Here is a 21,154-nt window from a genome sequence, read left to right as displayed (position 1 = left end):
GATAATAGGGATAATAGGCAGATGCAGCTTGTGACATTTTGCATCAGAACAGTAACTGGCGTTGAGTGCAACGCTCAAATCGCCTCGCGACGAAATACTTGACGGTAGTACCGGGGGGATCGGTACTTTGACGGTAGGAGGTTTAGTTCGGGTTAAAGTCCCACACTGACGAGGTAAGGCTTTCAATGCTTCCTCCTCATAAAAAAAAAAAAACAAAACAGTTTCAAGCCAACTCCGAACGGGAGATATTTTTTATGAGGAGCTTTTTCTTGGCAGAAATTAACTCGGAGGTTTGCCATTGTCTTCCGAGGGGCGACAGCTAATAGAAAAAACTGTTTCCATCACTACGGTGTTTCAGGGAGATTTGAACCTACGTTCTCTCTGAATTTCGAATGGTAGTCAGGCACCAATCCATTCGGGTACGGCGTCCGAATTTCATACTAATATACATAGTATTAATTGAATGTTTTTTATTTTTTTTTAATTAAATGTTTTTTTATTTTTTATTAATTAAATGTTTTCTATTTTTTTTAATCAAATGTTGTCTTTATTTGATAAATGTTTTTCAAATACATAAATGGTTTCATCAGCATATATTGGGTAGTCGAAAAAGTCTTTTCGTATTTCTAATCAAGTAATTTTCACAGGCTTCTCTTGAAGCCAATTTTACTGCCTTAAGAGAGTTCTGCATTGACCGAAACAAATGGTAGTCGGATGGTGCAAGGTCAGGGCTATATGGTGGATGCATCAAAACTTCTCAGCCAAGCTCTCCCAGTTTTTGCCGAGTCATCAAAGATGTGTGTGGCCTAGCGTTGTCCTGATGCAAGACGACGCCCTTTCTGCTGATCAGTTCTGGCCGTTTGTTTTCGATTGTTTGCTTCAATCGCATCAGTTGTTAACAGTAAAGTGTAGAATCAATCGTTCGAGCAGGCTGGAGCAGCTCATAGTGGATGATTCCTTTCCAATCCCACCAAACACACAGCATAACCCTGGCTTTGCGACCATTTGTTGAGCTTCACCACCCTTGCAGATATGATCTTTTTCGCACATTATTGTCGTATTTGATCCACTTTTCGTCTCTTGTTACCATTCACTTCAGAAATGGTTCGATTTCATTTCGTTTCAGCAAAGAATCGCAGATGTTAATTCGGTCCATTCAATTTTTCACAGACAATTCATGTGGTACCCAAACATCGAGCTTCTTTTTGTAACCAACTTTTTTAAATGGTTCAAAACCGTTTGATGATGAATGTTTAGTGTCTTGGCGATGTCATGGCAGCTTATGCCACGGTCCTGGTTAATCTTTTCCATAATTTCATCGACTTTTTCAACGATAGGTCGACCGGAACGAGGTGCATCTTTCACATCGAAATTTCCAGAACGGAAGCGAGCGAACCATTGTTGTGCTACACGAACTGATACAGCATCGTCTCCGTAAACTTCACAAATTTCATTGGTGGCTTGCGTGGCATTCTTCCCTTTTTTATACAAAAATTTCAAAATATAGCGAATTGCTTCATTATTGTCACTCATTTGTGAACAGCTAAACAGCTTTTTCAACTTCTCCGAATTAAATTTTTTTTTTGGTTAAATGAAGCTTAAAATGTCACCTTTCTAACACCATATAATATGACACAATGTGATTGGTAGCACTGGAGATAGATGACTCCAACGACATCTATCGACAAAATACGAAAAGCCTTTTTCGTCTACCCAATATGTACTACATAATCTAATCGTCGCGGTACGCTGGCGCATCCATAGGCGAATCCTAAAGTTTCTTATAAAAAAAAAATATCAACTAATTTGCAAACAAAGTGATCATTTTACTACTGGTGCTCTTCTATTCAATGACGAACCAGTATGATTTCATCTATTAAATACCAGCACCTGAACTAGAATGATTTCCCCCTTTTTTGCCTTTTTCCTGCAGGGGTACTGTCAGCGTCGTTCGCTGTTAGTTGTGTTATCCGTGTAAACACAGACGTAGTCAGGTATGCACAATCGTATGTACATATGTATGGATGTGTGACAGCAAACATAAATGCAACTGATAACGGTATTTACCAAAAACATATAACATGCACTTTAACAACTTCTACTGAAATACTTCTATATGTAGTATTTTACATTATGCTACAAAAATCTCGCTCTGCAAAAAGTAAAAGTATTAATAATTTTTTAGTTCTTGATTTCTCCAAAAGTATTGACATTCCTTTAGCACTCTTTGATTTAAGTAGATCGCCAAGCCAATGCATAAAAGACAAATGTGAAAAGCTACGAAACGATCTAAACAATAACCTAGGGGTGGGCTACAAAATCATTATGAAAAAGCTAGGAGCCAAATGGAAACAGAAGTGGTAAGCAAAATAGTCAACACACTCTTCCCAACACACTGTGCTGAGAGGGAAGAACTCGAGTATGAATCCACGGAACCTGTCCCATTCACAGAAGAAGAACTTATGGATGCTGCAAAAGCAATGAAAAGCAATAAAGCGCCAGGACCTGATGGCATAGTTGCAGAAATATTGAAACTATTGGCAATCGAACGCCCTCTTTTGCTGCTAAACATGTACAACGCATGCTTAAAAGAAGGAAATTTTCCAGAAATATGGAAAAAACAAAAACTAGTACTAATCAGTAAGGGAAAGGGAGACCCAACATTAGCGTCCGCTTATAGACCGCTATGTATGCTGGATAGCGCAGGAAAACTCTTTGAGAAACTCATAAAGTATAGACTTAGCGAAGCCGTAGAGAACAGTGACGGCTTGTCTGATAGGCAGCATGGTTTTAGAAGTGGCAGATCTACCTTAGGAGCCATCCAAGATGTAATAGCTAGCGTAGAACATGTCCAGGCAGGTAATCGATACTCCAAACGCTTAGTGTTACTAGCCATACGGGATATTAGAAATGCTTTCAACAGTTTAAGTTGGGACGACGTAATTGAAGCCTTAAAGATAAAATTCAAGATCCCGAATAATCTACTGAAGATTATTCGTATCAATCTAAGCAATCGCGTGCTTTTATACGAAACGCGAGAAGGGTGTAAGACTAAACAAATAACAGCAGGTGCGCCCCAAGGATCAATACTCGGACCTGAACTTTAGAATATAAGCTACGATGAAATCCTTCGAATAGAGATGCCTGAGGATGTACCTTTTAGTGGGATACGCAGATGACATTGCAACTGTAATAATCGCCCGAAACACTGACGAAGCCAAAAGGAAGTTAAATCAGGTGATGATCTGAGTTCAGGCATGGCTAGAAGACCATAGATTAAAGCTGGCCACAGGGAAAACAGACCTAATCCTTCTAACGAACACACGTTAGAAGTAGACATACAAGTACTCGCTGCCACTTTATCGACAAAAAGAGTGGTCAAATACCTAGGAGTGCAATTAGACACAAGTGCTAACTTACTGGGCGCACATAAACAATGCTGCCACAAGAGCTGCCAAAGTAAGCGGCATGTTAAGTAAGCTCATGGCAAACCTTGGACGAAGAGAAAACTTTTAATGGACACGACGAACGCGATTCTCTTATACGGATGCGAAATATGGGCAGATTCGCTAAGGGTGCAATGCCGGCGTAAAACTCTGCAATCTGTGCATCGCGTCTGCGCTCTCAGAGTGGAGTTGACAGAACAGTATCTGAGGCAGCGGTGTTAGTTATCAGCGGGACCATCCCAATACATATTCTAGCACAAGAGCGCAAACGGAGATGGGAGGCAAAAACACAGGAATCCCAGTACCACACTTCTCCGATATTAGAGTTCAAACGCTCACACTTTGGCAGGCAAGATGGAACTCTAAACGTTATGGTAGATGGACAGCGAGACTAATACCCGAACTAAAAAAGTGGGTAGAAAGAAAGCACGGTGAGGTTAACTATTACCTCACACACTTTTTTCCGGACATGGGTCCTTTCGCAAGTATTTGTGGCGAATAGGAAAAGTGAGCCAACCAAACTGCATATATGGAGATACTGAGTATGATGATGCGGAGCACACCTTCTTTAAATGCGAGAGGTGGAACGTAGAGAGAACAGGTCTGCAACGAGCTATTGGTGTATTTACACCTGAAGAAATTATCGAGAAAATGATGATAGACGAAGAAAAATGGAATGCCGTCGCTAATTTTGTAGAGGATATTATCCGAAAAAAGAAGCGCGAAATGGAAAGCTATGCTGAAGAGCATTGAGCATAGGTTTCTCAAAACAGGCGACCCTGGACGCAGGGTGAGTAAGTAAGTGTCCTTCTTAGGACACCGTCTTGAGCCTCTACCTCGAAGCAATGCGGAAGCAGTCCCGGGGTGGAGGGAAAAATCCAAGAGAAGAGGATGGATATTTTTAGTGGAATCACCACACACGTAGTAGCGACGGTTACTATATGGTGCGAAGGCATTTTTAACCCAATCTCACCGCCAAAAAAAAAAACAAAAAAAAAAACTCAACTGTAAGGAGATTGATCAAACCTGTTGAGTGTACAGGTAACATTTCTCTGATCTGTATTCCAGGACATAGAAACAACGAAGGAAATGAAATTGCTTATGAGCTGGTCAGGAAAGGGTGGACTGAATTGGTTTCAGAGGGCTCCCACTGGTCATCGGCATCCATCTCACTGTTGTTAAAGAGGAGTTGCACAACTTATTTCCCAGGCAAGCACAGATCAAATGAAGCTCCATTTCTTCGTGAATCCTATGGCCCCAGGCAAATAGACACAGAACGCTGATAGTCCTGGAAACTCCACGCCATTCAATTTGTAGCTGCGCTCATTGGTTATTGGACGATTGACACAACGCGCAGTAAAGCTGGGCTTCACATTTAATCCCCATTGCAGAAACTGTGGGTACCTTTCAGAGAAAGGGACTATTGAGAATTTTCGCTGTAATTAATTTATAATACATTTTCAAAATTTTGCTTTAAAGTTGAACAGCGAGTTTGACGATTAAGCATTTGAGTCACTGTATGCATTTATTTAATTTCTACTTATATTAGCTTTCCTATCGAAAGTGTACCGTTTGGACCCATTAGCGATATATGTATGTTAGGGCTGGTCGATTTAAAAATCGCTCATTGCTCTGTAAAAATCGTATTCTAGGGATCAAAATAAGAAACTTTGCCGAAGGAACCATACCTCTAAAATGAATTCTGATGTCCCCCAATTTGGCTCGAACTTTTGGGTAGGGGCAAATTTTGAAAAACCCCACTTTGACCCATTTAGAGTGCTCCAATCGAGTCCAAATGTATGACCGACCCCCACTAACTTTGGACGGCCGATCCACCCATGCCAGTGGCACACCGCCTGGAACTCCCCTGGGAGGTTCCCCATACAATCATTTCAAAATATCACCATTTTTGACCTTTACATGAGAAAAGAAACTAAAAAGTTCGACCCAAATTGGGGGACACCAGAATTCGTTTTAGAGGTATGGTTCCTTCGGCAAAGTTTCTTATTTTGATCCCTAGAATATGATTTTCACAGAGCAATGGGCGTTTTCTTGCCTCCCCACAAATCGATCCGGCCTAATGCATGTATGTATGTATGTACGTATGTAGAAAAATATAAATTCCCTCACGTCACCGCCTTGTGGGGCATTCATCAATTTGTTTTAACTAAAAATGACAATTTAAGTTAAATAAATGTTGGAGCGAAAGATATGCAATAAAAAATAGAGGAAGACTGGAGAATTGCTTTGAGGAGTTAAGCCTAAAATTTAAAGATAAGGCCCAAAGTTGGTAGACAATTGGAGTATAAGTTTTACAACAAATGCAATTTGTACCAGCAAATAAAAATAAAAACTAAGAATAGATAAGTAAATCACGAGCGGAGAGATATACGTAAATAATTATCTTTGAGTGACAGAACCCGCCTTGCAAGTATGCGCCTATATACATACGTACATATCTGTGTGGTTAGAATCAACAGTGGAGCAAAGTGGAGCATTCCACATTCATTTCATCTCATCGAGTTCATATTCTATCTTATTTGGTGGTCATATCATACATTTTTAGTCGACAGGATCAAAAGGCATATCTGAAATTTTCTGATTCTTTCCCATCTTAGACATCACGTTTGCCATTGATCTATGTTACTTGAGGTCTTTAGAAAGTAGTTGATCGATTCTTGGTTTTCGTTTGCTTTGACTGTTATTCAAGGTGGCATTGATTGCCCATTTCTGCTTTAAAATATACATTTTTTACACCTTCCAGAATTCTTCGTAAATCTTCCTTTCTATTGGGTTTGAGAATAAGTTCGTAGCATTTTACACCTAGCGTTTTAGACTTAACCATATCGATCATGTATTTTCAGTCGAATAGCCTCATTCATGCGATGTAGCTGGGCAATGTAGAGCTCCTTGTTGTCCGTGACATTCTTTTCGAGTATTCCCCATGGTGCGCTGGCCCTCCCATTCCCACCTAACTCATATCTCATATCTTATTTGGATAAAGATCCGTTTTGACTCTCGGCTTTGGCGTATTTCCTGCTGCCATCCACTCCTCTCTTTGCTTCATATTGATGTAAAGGCTTTTTTTTTTCATCTCTAGTTCGGTACAAAAAGTGCTGTTGCTCGTTGGCGGACGAGATGCTGAGAAGCAATTTGAAAGCGACTTTCCTTGTTTTTTTTTCGTTGAACTCGTGAGTCCCCTAGGCTCCCAATTTTTCGGCAAATCCTATTGAATGCAGGTGATTAATAATCGTTTTATCATCGCAATTAATTTTCCGGCCAATTCACGACTGGCTTGGCAACCGTTCTTCTTCAAAAGTGGTTTGAGACGTTCTTCATCGAATTTAGAAGGACTTCCGCTGCGGGACGTGTCATCGGCGTCAAATTCGCCATTTTTGAACTTTGCAAACCATTTGCGTGCTGTATACTCGCCTATACCACCTTTTCGATATATAATACATCACAAATGTTCCGGGCCGCTTCGGCAGCATTTTGACCTCGATGTAAAGCAAAGAAGAGCAGATGTAGAAAATGTTTATATTTGTACACCTGGGTATTCCATTTCCAAGCCTCAAAAATAACAAAAAATTTAACAACTCGAAAGTGCAGTTGACATAGTTTTGTACAGCAGAAAAAGTTCTATCGAATTAATATCTACTTACCCTTTGCCAAACAGCAAACAAATAGTTGTAAAACGAAAGAAAATAGAAAAAACACTATGGACTTATTCCCCAACTTAATAAAGGGTGGTTAAATTTCAAGGGCTGATGTTGAATGTGAACCACACCTAAGAGCCAAGTCTTTTTTCTGCATTTCATTTGACATTTTTCAATCTTAGACTAACTCAATTTGAACCATGGAAAGATATACAATCAAGCAACGCGTTAAAGTTATTCAGGCTTATTATGAAAACGGGCGTTCAAATCAAAATGCATATCGCGCACTTCATCTTCAGTGATGAGGCACATTTTCACCTCAGTGGATTCGTCAATAAGCAGAATTGCCGCATTTGGGCGAATGATAATCCAAGAGTGACTGCCGAAAAACCAATGCACCCACAAAGAGTGACTGTTTCGTGCGGTTTATGGGCCGGCGGCATCATTGGGCCGTATTTTTTCCAAAATGAGGCCGGTCAAGCAGTTACTGTGAATAGTGTTCGCTATCGTGAGCTGATAACGAACTTTTTATGGCCAGAATTTGAAGATATGGATGTGGACGATATGTGGTTTCAACAGGACGGTGCCACTTGTCACACAGCTAACGAAACAATGGCTATTTTGCGCGAAAAATTTGATGGCCGAATAATCTCACGTCGCGGTGATGTCAATTGGGCGCCAAGATCATGTGATTTGACACCGTTGGATTTCTTTCTTTGGGGTTATTTGAAAGAAAAGGTGTACGTCGATAAGCCAGCAACAATTCAAGAGCTAAAGGATGAGATAATTCAGCACAGAACCTCAATTATGCCTCAGTGTCATCGAAAATTTGGACCATCGGATGGAGGTGTGCCGCCGAGGTCGTGTGCCGCGGCGCCTATTTGGCCGATATTTTATTCCGTACGCAATTGAGCCATACCAATATTATCATAATAAAGAGAAATGACAATAATTTCCTAAAAAATTTGTAGGGTGGGCCATGTAAAATTTGCTTTTTGAATCGACTATACAAAAAAAACAAAACTTATCAATATTTTTTCAAACTTTTTTTTTATTTTGAAGATTGAACATTGTCATTTATGAATGAAAAATAATATCGTTCAAATGATTGGCACGATTGGCTTTACAGTAGGCCATTCGATCAACCCAATTTTTAAGCACATTTTCGATTGTTTGGGCTCCAATTTCATGAATGGCAACTTTGATTTCGTGTTTTAAAGAATCAATCGTCTCTGGATGGTTCGCATAGCATTTGTCCTTAACGGCTCCCCACAAAAAATAGTCCAACGGGCTTAAATCACAACTCCGAGGCGGCCAATTGATATCGGAATTCAAAAACGGTAGCCAAAAGTTCGAGTGTAACTTTTGCAGTGTGACAAGTTGCACCGTCCTGTTGAAAACAAATGTCGTCCATGTCATCCTCTTCAATTTTTGGAAACAAAAATTCTTTGAGAATGTCACGGTAACGCTCGCCATTTACTGTAACCGCGGAAGAAGAAGAAGACTCACCACTTTGGAAATAGGTTTTCAATATTTCCCAATTTTCTTCAAGCGTATAGCGTCCCATTTCGTAAATGTCAAACTTTTAAGTAAATTATGAACACATTTGACATGTCATTTGTGTTACCATTCTCAAAAAAATAGGTGGTTCAAAAAGCAAACGCCATATGGCCCACCCACCCATTTAGTTTAATTCCCCATTTTTTCTGTCCACCCAATTATTTCATTCACTGATTCTTTCAGTTATCTACTGGATTCACATGTATTTTAACGGCATGCTAGGATGCAAGAAGCTATCATATGCACTAGCAGCAATTTCGCACTTCATTGGTATTGGAGATTACTGCTGAATATTGACAGTAGGTGTAGTGTTGGCCCAACAATATATCAAAAGCGCCCCACTGTGCATAAATTAAGTCATTGCATAAGCATTACATAAGCGTCAACACTCCGTCGACACTCCTCGAGGCTGAACAACAATCTCCATTGAACGCTGCCACTGGTTTACACCATGGCTGACACTCGGGCGCTGCTGCAACAACAATAACATACCAAATGCAATTCTGATATCGCTCACACGTGGTCTTTGAGCATATTTCTTATATGAGCGCACTTACTTATGTATGTAGACTTTACACATTCACTTGAGTATGTATATATGTATGTATGTATGCATGCATGATGTGTGTGGATATAAATCTATATGCGTTCTACATTTGTATATGAATGTATAACTTCTCAGGCTCGACCTCCAACTTCTCCGCATTCGCCTTACTCACAGCAATCAGACCGCTAGGAGCAGTGCATACGGGTATCGGTATACATAAGTGCATACATACATATGCATATCCGCGCTGCCACCGAACTGGGTGCCTGTGGGTTTTGCGTGCTCGTCCCCCGCCGCCAACCGCTAACCGCCTACCGCGAATCACCAGTCGACAGCTGCTAGCGACTATCCACTAGCCATTGCCTTCCGTTGCGTCGACATGAAATCTGGTTGCAAATACAACAAAATTATCGTATGAATGCCTCAGTTTTGTTCCATTTCTCGTTAAGATCACTTTCGCTGCTGATTTCATAATGAGTGAGTGTCTTGTTTTCCAAACGTATAAATAAACTCTAACAATAACAAAAACAACTGTAGCAAACAAACACAACAAGTTAAAATTAAGAAATTGTTCTCATTATATAATACATACACCTCGAGCACATTGTAATTATATAACGGCATTGGATCTCCACTTGGCGGCACTCGCTGGTGGCGGTGTAAAAGCATTCTCTGCTATTCCGTGTGGCCATTGTGTTGCCGAAGCACGTTTCGTGTGCATCACGTTTTTTGTGAACGAACAACCGAACGACCGAATATTTTACGGAGCATTGCCATAATAAATAGTAGCAACAACAATTACGAAGTCGACGCGGGTGCATTTTTTGTCATTGCATACATATTTTTTTGTTTTCGTGAATTAATTCAAGTGTACAACGCAAGTGTCGGTTTGCTAGTGTTGGAGTGCAGTGAGAGCGGTTGACGTGAAGTGAAGTGTTGCGGTGTTACTCCCAATTTTTAGTTGCTTTTGTCTTCTTCTAGTTTCCCTTTTTTTACTAACATACAGACATAAGTATGTCTAGCAGGCATGGACGCAGTTGCGACCGAGCGCCCTTTAGCAAAGTACTGAAGCGATTGCAAAAACAACAGTCTCAAATCATCGATTTGTCAATGAAAGGTAAGTGCGAGTGTATTTCTTTGATGTATACCCATGAGTACATATGTATGTATGTATGCAATTACATATATTTCTATATGCTGAATAGCAAAATCCTTTGGGAAAATTACATTATACTACCCATGTTGCTGCTGGGCGACTAGATTTAATTAATCCCCTGTTCCATATGAACATGAAATATCAAAGTTATTTCTAATAGCTGCAGTATTACATGAACTGTTTGTGTGCTGAAGACTTTAAAAATTAGCTGTTACACACCTCGCATTGTACGGCACTTGCTATTGTAAACAAAAACATCTGTGAAGCGAAAATAGAACACTTATATTTAAAAAGAGATACTAAAACTTAGTAATTACCACACTCCACATAACTCAATAATGAGATGGCGTCTATCGTGGCCCCGTTACTTTGCTCTCAGCGAATTTGACAACGAGATGGCCAGATTACCATTTCCGTAACTTGATTTAGCATTTTTTTTTGTTATTTAGTCTCGGAGTTTTAGTTCTTTCTTCATGACATTTTTCTAGCCTGTTCTAATTAAAATGCAATGTTTATAATTTTGTAAAATATACAATTTTTAATAATTTGTTAAATAACTCACTCAGTTTTATTTAGCTTTACTTTTTTTTAACATCTGGTGGCATTGCCCGCGATTGCAGGTGTTGTTGGTGTTCTTCTGCTTTCGGCAGTCAAATCTCTCTCTCTCGCTATAGCAGTGTTGCCTAGCTTTGGATATAAAAACGCACTAAAATGCCCATTTAAAAAAAAATAAAACACCAAATTTTTATTGAATTACTTAAAGAACTTTGTATGCGTGACAAATTGGCTTTAGAATGTGCGTTTTTTTTTAATAAATGTGTTATGGTTATATACAATTTAATTTATAATTTATTTTTGTAAAGCGAGACTATTTTGTTAAGGGAACGATTTATTTGCTATATTTGAGGTTATGTAACTAGATAAGGTACTCTTTTTGTAAAAATGTCAGTATGGTTTCTTTAGTATTTTCTGGTATTTTGTGGCTTATTTTTACAATGAATGCTATTTACTATTAATGCCCTATGCCCCACTAAGGATTGATGGCCGGAAGAAACGATTACACTTCTATGGTTTTAATCCGCATTCAGTAAATTCAAACGCCTTTTAAAATGTGTAAAAAGGTTTTAAATCTTAAGAAGAGTTGAGAGAGAGGGACATTTAATATTCTTGCATAACCTTAAAAGGCGCAAAAACTTAAATTCACACTTTCAAAATACCAAATTTTATAAGAACCAACTAATTTTCATTAGCACTAAAATCTTCTCAGAGTGAAATTTTTTAACCTTCTTTTGTATAATAATACAGTTTTTTTAACTTTAAGCTTCGGCAGCTTTAAATTAAAAAAAAGAAACAAACACGAAACTTCAAAATTTTCCGTATAAAAAAGCGCTCAATTTCTTGCGAAGAGCAAATGGTTGGCAATACTGAATAACTTGGAAAAACGTGACGTCACGTACTCTCTGATGGGCGCAATCTTCTTTCTATCATTCTTGACTACCACACATTCGGCAATTTCTCAGACCTTCTTCTTGAGTTGGTGTACTTTAGGGTGTCCGTTATTTCACAAGTGGTTTTTATTTTGCTATCACCTCATGATTTTTCAGGTTTTGCTCTAAAAATAATATTTTCTTCATTTTCGAATTAAATTATGTTACAGGGTCCAACACTCGTAGTGTAAACAATTAAAAAGGCCATAAAGTTAATTTGGAAAATTACCTTTATTCAGCTTTACTTTTGCTCGATATGACCACCTTTTGCCTTGAGACGGTCCAGAAACGAATCGCAAGATACTCGAATGTGACTTGCAAGTATTTTGGGCCACTTATGAACAATGGATTTTTTCAGCGCCTCGAGACTGGTGAAGCTTTTAGTACGGGCTTTGCGCTCCAAAATGGCCCAAACAGAATAATCCTTCGGATTCGCGCCTGATGAATTTGAAAGCCATTGTGTGGACGTTATGAAGTTCGGAATGTTGATTTTCAGCCATTCTTAATTCACTCGAGCTTTGTGAGACGGTGTCGAGTCCTGTTGAAACGTACATGGTCTGCCACCAAAATCTTTGTCTGCCGATGGCTTCAAAGCAACCTCCAGAATACTTTTCCGATAATATTTCGCATTTATCTTGACACCAGGCTCGATGAAAACGATTCGAGAGCGCCCATCTGCGGTTACAGCGGCCTAAACCATTACCTGTGCGGGAGCTGCCTCCTGGTGGCCAATCGATGACTCAAATTCTCGTATGAACGGTCGGTCAAATAAACCCTATCGTTTTGGGAGTTTGCGATTTGCTCAATTTGAAAAATTTTTCTCGTCACAAAACACAATGTGCGGAAATTGACCGCTTTCGGCGAAGCGAAGCAACTCCTTCGCTCTCTCAAGTCTGACTTGTTGCTGCTTTGTTGCGAGTTCATACGCTTTTTGGATCTTGTAGACTTGAATGTGAGACCATTTTTCAGTTTGTGGCGGATGCTACGGTGAGATATTTTCAATTCTTTCTTCATTTGATGGGCACTTCGTTGGGGATTTCGCTCGAATAGCTTTTTCACTTTTTGAAACATTTCACGTGACGTTGCGGTCTTTTGATGACCACCTCCATCACGCTTCGCGATGCTACCAGTATCATTGTAACGAGCAATGATGCGATAAACAAAAGCTTTATTTGCTTTAAGGTGTTCGAGCTAACGAACAAACGCTGGTTGTGATTTTCCCGCCGAATATAATGCACTACCACTATTAGGTTCGAAATCCATTACTGATTTTCTTTTTTCGCCTTTACTCTGGGCAAAATGCTTCCGCACCCTTGTAAACAGTACTCTGGACTGTCATTTAGCCAACTAACAGACAGTTGATGGCCGTGCAACAGCTGCGCGAGCGGTCTGAAGTTGGTTACACTTCGAGTGCCGGAACCTGTAGATTTCCCCTACAATATTACATGGGGTTTGAGGACTGTGTGCATTTAATTTGTTTTCTCTTCAAATTGAAATAGAGAATTGAACGCTTTACAAAAAAGGATTGCAATGCTTTTTCGATAAATTAACTTCTTCGAAAGTTATTCAAGATCAAAATGGTGGTCTCTATTTCTTCAATTAAATTCTGTGTTTCTGTTGCTGCTTGGTTGTTTATGTTTTCTATTCAAAATTTCCAATATTAAGGGGTTATATACCTTGTGTTGGACTAAAAAAATCAAAATTTTTTTTATAGAATATTCTAAAAGTACAGCATCTTAAAAATATAAATTCAAAAAATCATAAAGATCGGAGCACTAGAACGAAAGTTACAGGCCGTGGAAACACGCGACCTTATCCATAAATTAAGTGCACGCAAAACTTTAAACTTTAAACTTTCAGTTGAGCTGCTTATACGCTACCGTGATCAGCGCAAGCCTCTTCTAAAAAACGGCGTTTCGGAGGAGGGGCAATATCAACAATAAATAATAACATTTTTTAAAATAAAAACACCAAAATGTATTTCAGTATGATCTATGCCTCATTTGAATAAAAGTTCTAAAACATATTAAAAAAAAATTATGACAATCGTCCATTTTTTCGGTTCACGCATTAGAAAAGTAGCAAGTCGGGTTAACGCATTCGTAACGGCGTTATCTACAACAGCTATCATACAAATACACATTTCAGTTTTATTTGACATTGGCGGCGTGTCGTTTTACCGGCCAACGCATGTTATATAAATTCACTTAATAGCGGTCGTCGTTCCGCAGGCGATTCAGATGCTAATTAAAAAATGTGCCATTTGTCATTTCTCTTTATTATGATAATATTGGTATGGCTCAATTACGTATGAAACAAAATATCGGCCAAATGGCCGCCGCGGCACACGACCTCGGCGGCACACCTCCATCCAATGGTCCAAATTTTCGATGACGCTGAGGTATAACTGAGGTTCTATGCCGTTAATGTGCCGAATTATCTCATCCTTTAGCTCTTGAATTGTTGCTGGCTTATCGACGTACACCTTTTCTTTCAAATAACCCCAAAAAAAGAAGTCCATCGGCGTCCAATCATATGATCTTGGCGGCCAATTGACATCGATGCGACGTGAGATTTTTCGGCCATCAAACTTTTCGCGCAAAAGAGCAATTGTTTCGTTAGCTGTGTGACAAGTGGCACCGTCCACAGACTGTTGAAACCACATATCGTCCACATCCGTATCTTCCAATTCGAGCCATAAAGAGTTTGTTATCATCTCACGATAGCGAACACTATTCACAGTAACTGCCTGAGCGGCCTCATTTTGGAAAAAATACGGCCCAATGATGCCGCCGGCCCATAAACCGCACCAAACAGTCACTCTTTGTGGGTACATTGGTTTTTCGGCAATCACTCTTGGATTATCATTCGCCCAAATGCGGCAATTCTGCTTATTGACGAATCCACTGAGGTGAAAATATGCCTCGTCACTAAAGATGAAGTGCGCGATATGCATTTTGATTTGAACGCCCGTTTTCATAATAAGCCTGAATAACTTTAACGCATTGCTCGATTGTGTATCTTTCCATTCTTAAAATTGAGTTAGTCTGATATTAAGAAATGTCAAATGAAATGCAAAAAAAACTTGACGTTTAGGTGTGGTTTACATTCAACATCGGCCCTTGAAATTTAACCACCCTTTATGAAACAACACTTTTTAAATAAAAAAGTATTATAGTTACTCTGCTTGATTAGAAGAAGCGTCAACTGCAGGTTGTTCCTTCTCGGTCTCATTCCAGCAAAGCAAAATTTTGACAGGCATTGGAAGAGCTTCACTGGACAACTTTGCCCTCTACCGATTTGGCCCGATCTTGAAATCCTTTGCCCAAAGTACTACACGCAAACTTTTTCGCCTGATTTCAATGAAGTACCGCGCGAGTTTTAAGCTTTCAGTTAGCAGCAACTGCTTTTCGCTGTGTACCACACTTTCAAATCAAATTTCTAATCTGTCTAGCAATCACTTGAAAACCTGTCGAGCGCTGAGTGTAGAGAAGTTGTTGGCCGTCATATTTATTTTAAATTATAATCGTGTGATTGGCTCTGTTATTCAATTTTATTATAGCTCCACGTATTGCGTAAATATGCACTTACATATGTATGTATGGATGTGTACATATAGAATCAATTTACATATAGAATCTCAGTATTACATCACAAATCATCAACACAATTGCACTCTGTACAAACTACAAATATAGAAAAATTAATTAAATAATCATTTTAATCTACGGACGAGCTACACATTCACATAAAAATACTCGTATGCATTTACATTCCGTCAAAAATATGTCGGGAATTGTTCATTTAAAAAGCGCGCGTTACACAGACTTGTATGTCTAAATTGTTTTTGCTGGAATGTTGGTACAACTGTCCTCTATAGTGTCGCAGAGTTTGAGCGTAATCTTTCAATTAGCTTGTTTTTGGCATTTAATTATATCAGTCGACCGCAGTTGTGCTCTGCGATTTTCATTATGGATAAAAATATTGAACAAAGAATTTGTCTTAAATTTTGTTTTTTGAACGGGATTTCGTGTGGCGAATCGTTGAAAAGGTTGTAGAAAGCCAAAGCCTATGGCGAGTGTGCTTTATCAAAAACATGGGTCTACAGGTCTACGAGTGGTACAGGGTGGCCCAAATAAGACCTACTAATGACTAAAGACTACTGCCTAGCAGTATGCGCAGTTGCTCCATCTTGTTGAAACCACCAATTAGGATATTGCTCTGCCATTGGCCGCAAAAAGTTTTCAATCAATGTTCTGTAAGAAGCTCCTGAAATCGATTCCGGCGTTTCATCCTCATTTTCGAAGAAATATGGACCGATAACTCTAGTAGCCATAACGCCGCACCAAACAGTACATTTAGATGGGTGCAACAGATGTTGGTGTGTTGCCCTTGGATTTTCAGAGCCCCACAATCTACAGTTTTGTTTGTTGACATGACCATTTAAATGGAAATGCGCTTCATTCGACATCGAAACATTATTTAAAAAATCAATTTGTGCGGCTAATTATGTAAGAATAGAAAAACACGATAATTTTAACGCGTTGTGTTGTACTGTAGGGTTCCATAATAAATTTTCAACAATTCAATTATAACCTACAAAAAGAGAAAATTTGTAAATATGTCAAAAAATAAAAAGGTTATTTGTGCTTAACATTAGTAGGTCTTATTTGGCCCACCCTATATAAGGCTTTTGCAGAGGGCCGAGAAGTCGTGGATCAACGTCGCCCATCAACGAATGAAAACGTCGACAAAGTAAAGGAAATGGTGCTGGAAAACCACCATTTAAGTTTGAGGGAGGTAGCTCGTGACCTAAGCGTTTCTCACGAAATAATTCGCAACATTTTAAATCTTCACTTGGGCATGAGACGCGTGGCTGCTCGAGGTCGTTCCAAGAGAGTATAATTTCTTTCAAAAAATTTATAGGAAGAAGCTGGCTGAAGACATGCTTGAGTAAGTGAATTCATACCCAAAGTTTATCCAGCGCATCATAACGGGTGATGAAACGTGGGTATTTGAGTTTGACATGCAGAGCAGTCAACAGGCGGCTGAGTGGCGCTATCCACATGAGCCGTTTGTCATCGGTCAAAAGTGAGAGTCATACTACTCGTTTTATTTCATTATCAGGGAGTTGTGCACTCGGAACTCGTTCCAAATGGTTCTACGGTAAATAAAGAATATTATTTGGAAGTTACGCGACGTTTCACACAGAAGGTGCGTAGGAAACGGTTGCCCAATTTGTGGAGAGAAAACTCATGGATCTTGCACCATGTTAACGCACCGTCTCACACGGGTCATATTGTGAACACTTTTTTGACCAAAAACTCGACAAATATCATCGAACAACCACCGTATTCATCGAAGTTAGCCTCCTGTGACTTTTTCCTTTTCTCAAAACTTAAATTGCCACTCCGCGGACGCCGCTTTGAGTCGATAGAGGTCATGTCCATTAAGGAGAATTCGCTGAAGGAGCTGAAGAAGATCTCTGTAGACGCGTTTAAAAGGAGCTTTGATGACTGGGCTAATTCTTGGCACATGCGTATCCCTTCAAATGGAGCCTATGTTGATGGCCACAAAATAAATTTTGATGTTTAAATAATTATTTTGTGTTTTATTGAACAATTCGCGGTACTTTTTTGACAGAATGTTTAACTGAACGAAGGAAAGTTCTGCAGTTGTAACAATAAATGAAGAGAATAATTGTATTTAATGAAAATAGTAAAATAAAAAAAGAGGCTCATAGCCGCTGTTGCTAATCGCCATTTAATCATTCATGAAAATAAAAAGATAAATAAATAAAAAAGTAATTAAGACTTTGCCCAAAAACATCAACCGATTACAATCGTTAATCGTTTATAATTAATGTATAATATGTATGTGTGTGAATGTGCTGTACATTTTTTTATAAACTTTTCAAGCTGTGCAATTGATTTTTATGTGCGACCTTAATTCCATCACTGTGGAATTTTGGATTTTGTGAGGAAAAAATGCACTTTGAAGGCCTCTATTCAATTCAACTTGAACCTGACATATATAAATTGCAAGTCACTCGTGATCTTCATCTAAATATTTCACTTCTACCTTCTTCAGTATCTATCGGAGGACATGACGTTGTACTACAGTTTTATGCCACCTATGAAAGTCAGATTTTGAACGTAGCAATGATTCACCAAGGACTGCGACGCCAAGAAGATGAAGTAGATGAAAGTCAGATGTTTTTCCAGCTTATTAATGGCAGAAATACACTAGTAGGGGTGAGCGCTACTAGAAAAATTCTTTTTCATCACTTGGCGCTTCACAATGGGTTCCAAATCTAGGCGCTACCGAATTATGATAAAATGAGGCACAAACCCTTTCGGCTGCAGCGATTACTGGCTGCAGTTGACGATATCCATTACATCAGCTTCAAAAGCCTCGCAATTAATTCTCCTCCTCGTCTATAAATTTATATGTTGATTTGGTGTAAATAAGCGAAGAAAGCTTTGACTTTACCAACTATCTCTAAATATATATATACAGCGGTCAAAAAAACTATTCGACATTAGAGTAATTTTTTAAAATTGATTTCAAAATGCTAGTATTCTTTAAAAATGTTTAAGTTTCTGCTTAAGATAACGTTGTGTAGTAAGTATTTCAGAATATACCGTTATGAAATTAACCTATATTTCACATTTTAACACTCAGTCATCTTTTTGGATAAGACCGCACAAATTCCAAAGCAAAAAAAGTATCCGACAACCGTTGTTTTTCTTTTATAGTGAATATGTATTTTGTATTATTTGTTGTTGTTGTCGGTAAAAATACCATTAGAATTCTTGTTTATTATTTACAAGCATTTTTTACTCATTTTTGTAAAAGTGATCACGAAGATGGGACGTAAAAGCAAGGAAACTTCTCTAGATGTAAGAAATTTAATAATACTGGGTGGACCATATAGTGTTTGCTTTTTGAACCACCCATTTTTTTGAGAATGGTAGCACAAATGACATGTCAAATGTGTTCATAATTTACTTAAAGGTTTGACATTTACGAAATGGGACGCTATACGCTTGAACAAAATTGGGAAATATTGAAAACCTATTTCCAAAGTGGTGAGTCTTCTTCTTCTTTTCTGATCTTCCCATCGGTGGCTACGTCAATAAGCAAAATTGTCGGATTTGGGGCTCAGAAAATCCACACGTTACTGTAGAGAAGCAAATGCATCCACAACGCGTCCCTGTTTGGTGCGGTTTTTGGTCTGGCGGCATCATCGGGCCATTTTTTTTCGAAAATGAGCGAGGAGCCGCGGTTACAGTAAATGGCGAGCGTTACCGTGACATGCTGAACGAGTTGTTTACAAAAATTGAAGAGGATGACATGGACGACATTTGGTTTCAACAGGACGGTGCAACTTGTCACACTGCAAAAGTTACACTCGAACTTTTGGCTACCGTTTTTGAATTCTGATATCAATTGGCCGTCTCGGAGCTGTGATTTAAGCCTGTTGGACTATTTTTTGTGGGGAGCCGTTAAGGACAAATGCTATGCGAACCATCCAGAGACGATTGATGCTTTAAAATACGAAATCGAAGTTGCCATTCATGAAATTGGAGCCCAAACAATCGAAAATGTGCTTCAAAATTGGATTGATCGAATGGCTTACTGTAAAGCCAGTCGTGGTAGTCATTTGAATATTATTTTTCACTCATAAATGACAATGTTCAATCTTCAAAATAAAAAAAAAAGTTTGAAAAAATATTGATCAGTTTTTTTTATAGCCGATTCAAAAAGCAACTTTTACATGGCCCACCCTATATATAAGTTCCTATGGTTCCACAGGGTCATTTGTGGTTTCGTCAATAGATTTGAGTTTAAGATTGGCAGCTTATCAGCCTACTTTTCGATTCTAGTGCCGAGATGTCGGCTTTAGCGCCCTCATGTGCTGCCAGCTTTGTAACATAATTTCTTCTGTCACAAATGGTTAGGTTATACCGCCTATACTCGGTCGTCAGCGCCTCGTTACTTGTGAAACAGGGAATATCGCTTCAAGGTGAGGTTGACATTTGTGAAGGATAGGCTATATAGATCACCAGCCTCATTTGCTCACATTCGATGCTATTTTTTGGGCCTAATTGGTGTTAACTTACACAATAACAAAAAAGAAAAAATCCGACAGACGCGCTTTGTACAACTCAGCCAAACCCTTTAATTAATTAGGTATTTGTTACACTGTTGTACACTAAATGACGCACTATCAATTTGTGATAACAGCACTAACACTATGTACAGCACAAGCAAGGGAGCCAAAATGTACATATAGGAGTAACCACTAAGAATTGCAAGTGTAGAGCTTTTTGGCTCTGTCAAGTCGCTTTCGTATTAGAGTTTTCTTCCAGTGCCAAATAAGTACAGCAATCTTATCGGCTGTTATAGGCGTAAATTATTAATATTTCTAATAGAAATAACTTGGAATTCTCTTTTGTATTCTGCTAGCCACTTTAGAATTCGAAGCTATTGCCCACTGAAACTATACAACTGACTATTCGACTGTCTATGCATGTTTCGCGTCGCAAAGTGACAAGCCTCTCGACTGGCGAAAGAAATGGGCTGTGCAATTTTGTTCCAGTCACTTCGATGTGCGAATGAAATACTAAACTAATAAATAATAGAAAAAAAAAAATAAATTACCATATAATTGAAAATGAAAACCATGTGATTGCGCGCGCTCATTTCATTTCGCCGTTTTGGAAAGAGATAATGAGAGTGGCGCTCTCGTGGCGGCGTTGGAGCTGCGAGCAATGAGTTGAGTGGCGCACGCCGGTTGTACTCAAGGCGCGAGCTCAGCTAAAATCAAATGCATGTGTATGTATATATGGGTAGATGAACTTGTATTATTCATATACCCACATGAATATGTGCCAGAACGCAAATGCTATGAGTTGTGTGAAAGAGAATGAATTTGCGCTGGAGCGCAAATGAATTTGGTAGTGAAAAGTGCTCAACAAATATTAGGTTGGTTGCATTGCGTTGTCGAATTCACACTTTGGCTGAATGTAGATAGTGGAAATTTTTAGTAGAAATAAATGATTGATGATTTTAAAATGTGACAGCCACTAAAGGTGGGGGTCTAATCGAGTATTGTGTGAAAAACAAATGGGAACGAAATTACGAAGGAACGAGAAGTGACAGTTTGGTTTATCTGGTTCCTGCTTCAAAAACTCATTATCATCAAATGAAAATAATAAAAAAAAAAAATTAAAAAAATAAGAAGCTAAAATTTTTCTTTTTTTGTGCTCAGCAAAAATAGTAATATTTGCATCTTT

The sequence above is a fragment of the Anastrepha obliqua genome, chromosome 3, assembly GCF_027943255.1.
Source record: "Anastrepha obliqua isolate idAnaObli1 chromosome 3, idAnaObli1_1.0, whole genome shotgun sequence".
Taxonomy (NCBI): Eukaryota; Metazoa; Arthropoda; class Insecta; order Diptera; family Tephritidae; genus Anastrepha; species Anastrepha obliqua.
This window is presented reverse-complemented; position numbering follows the sequence as displayed.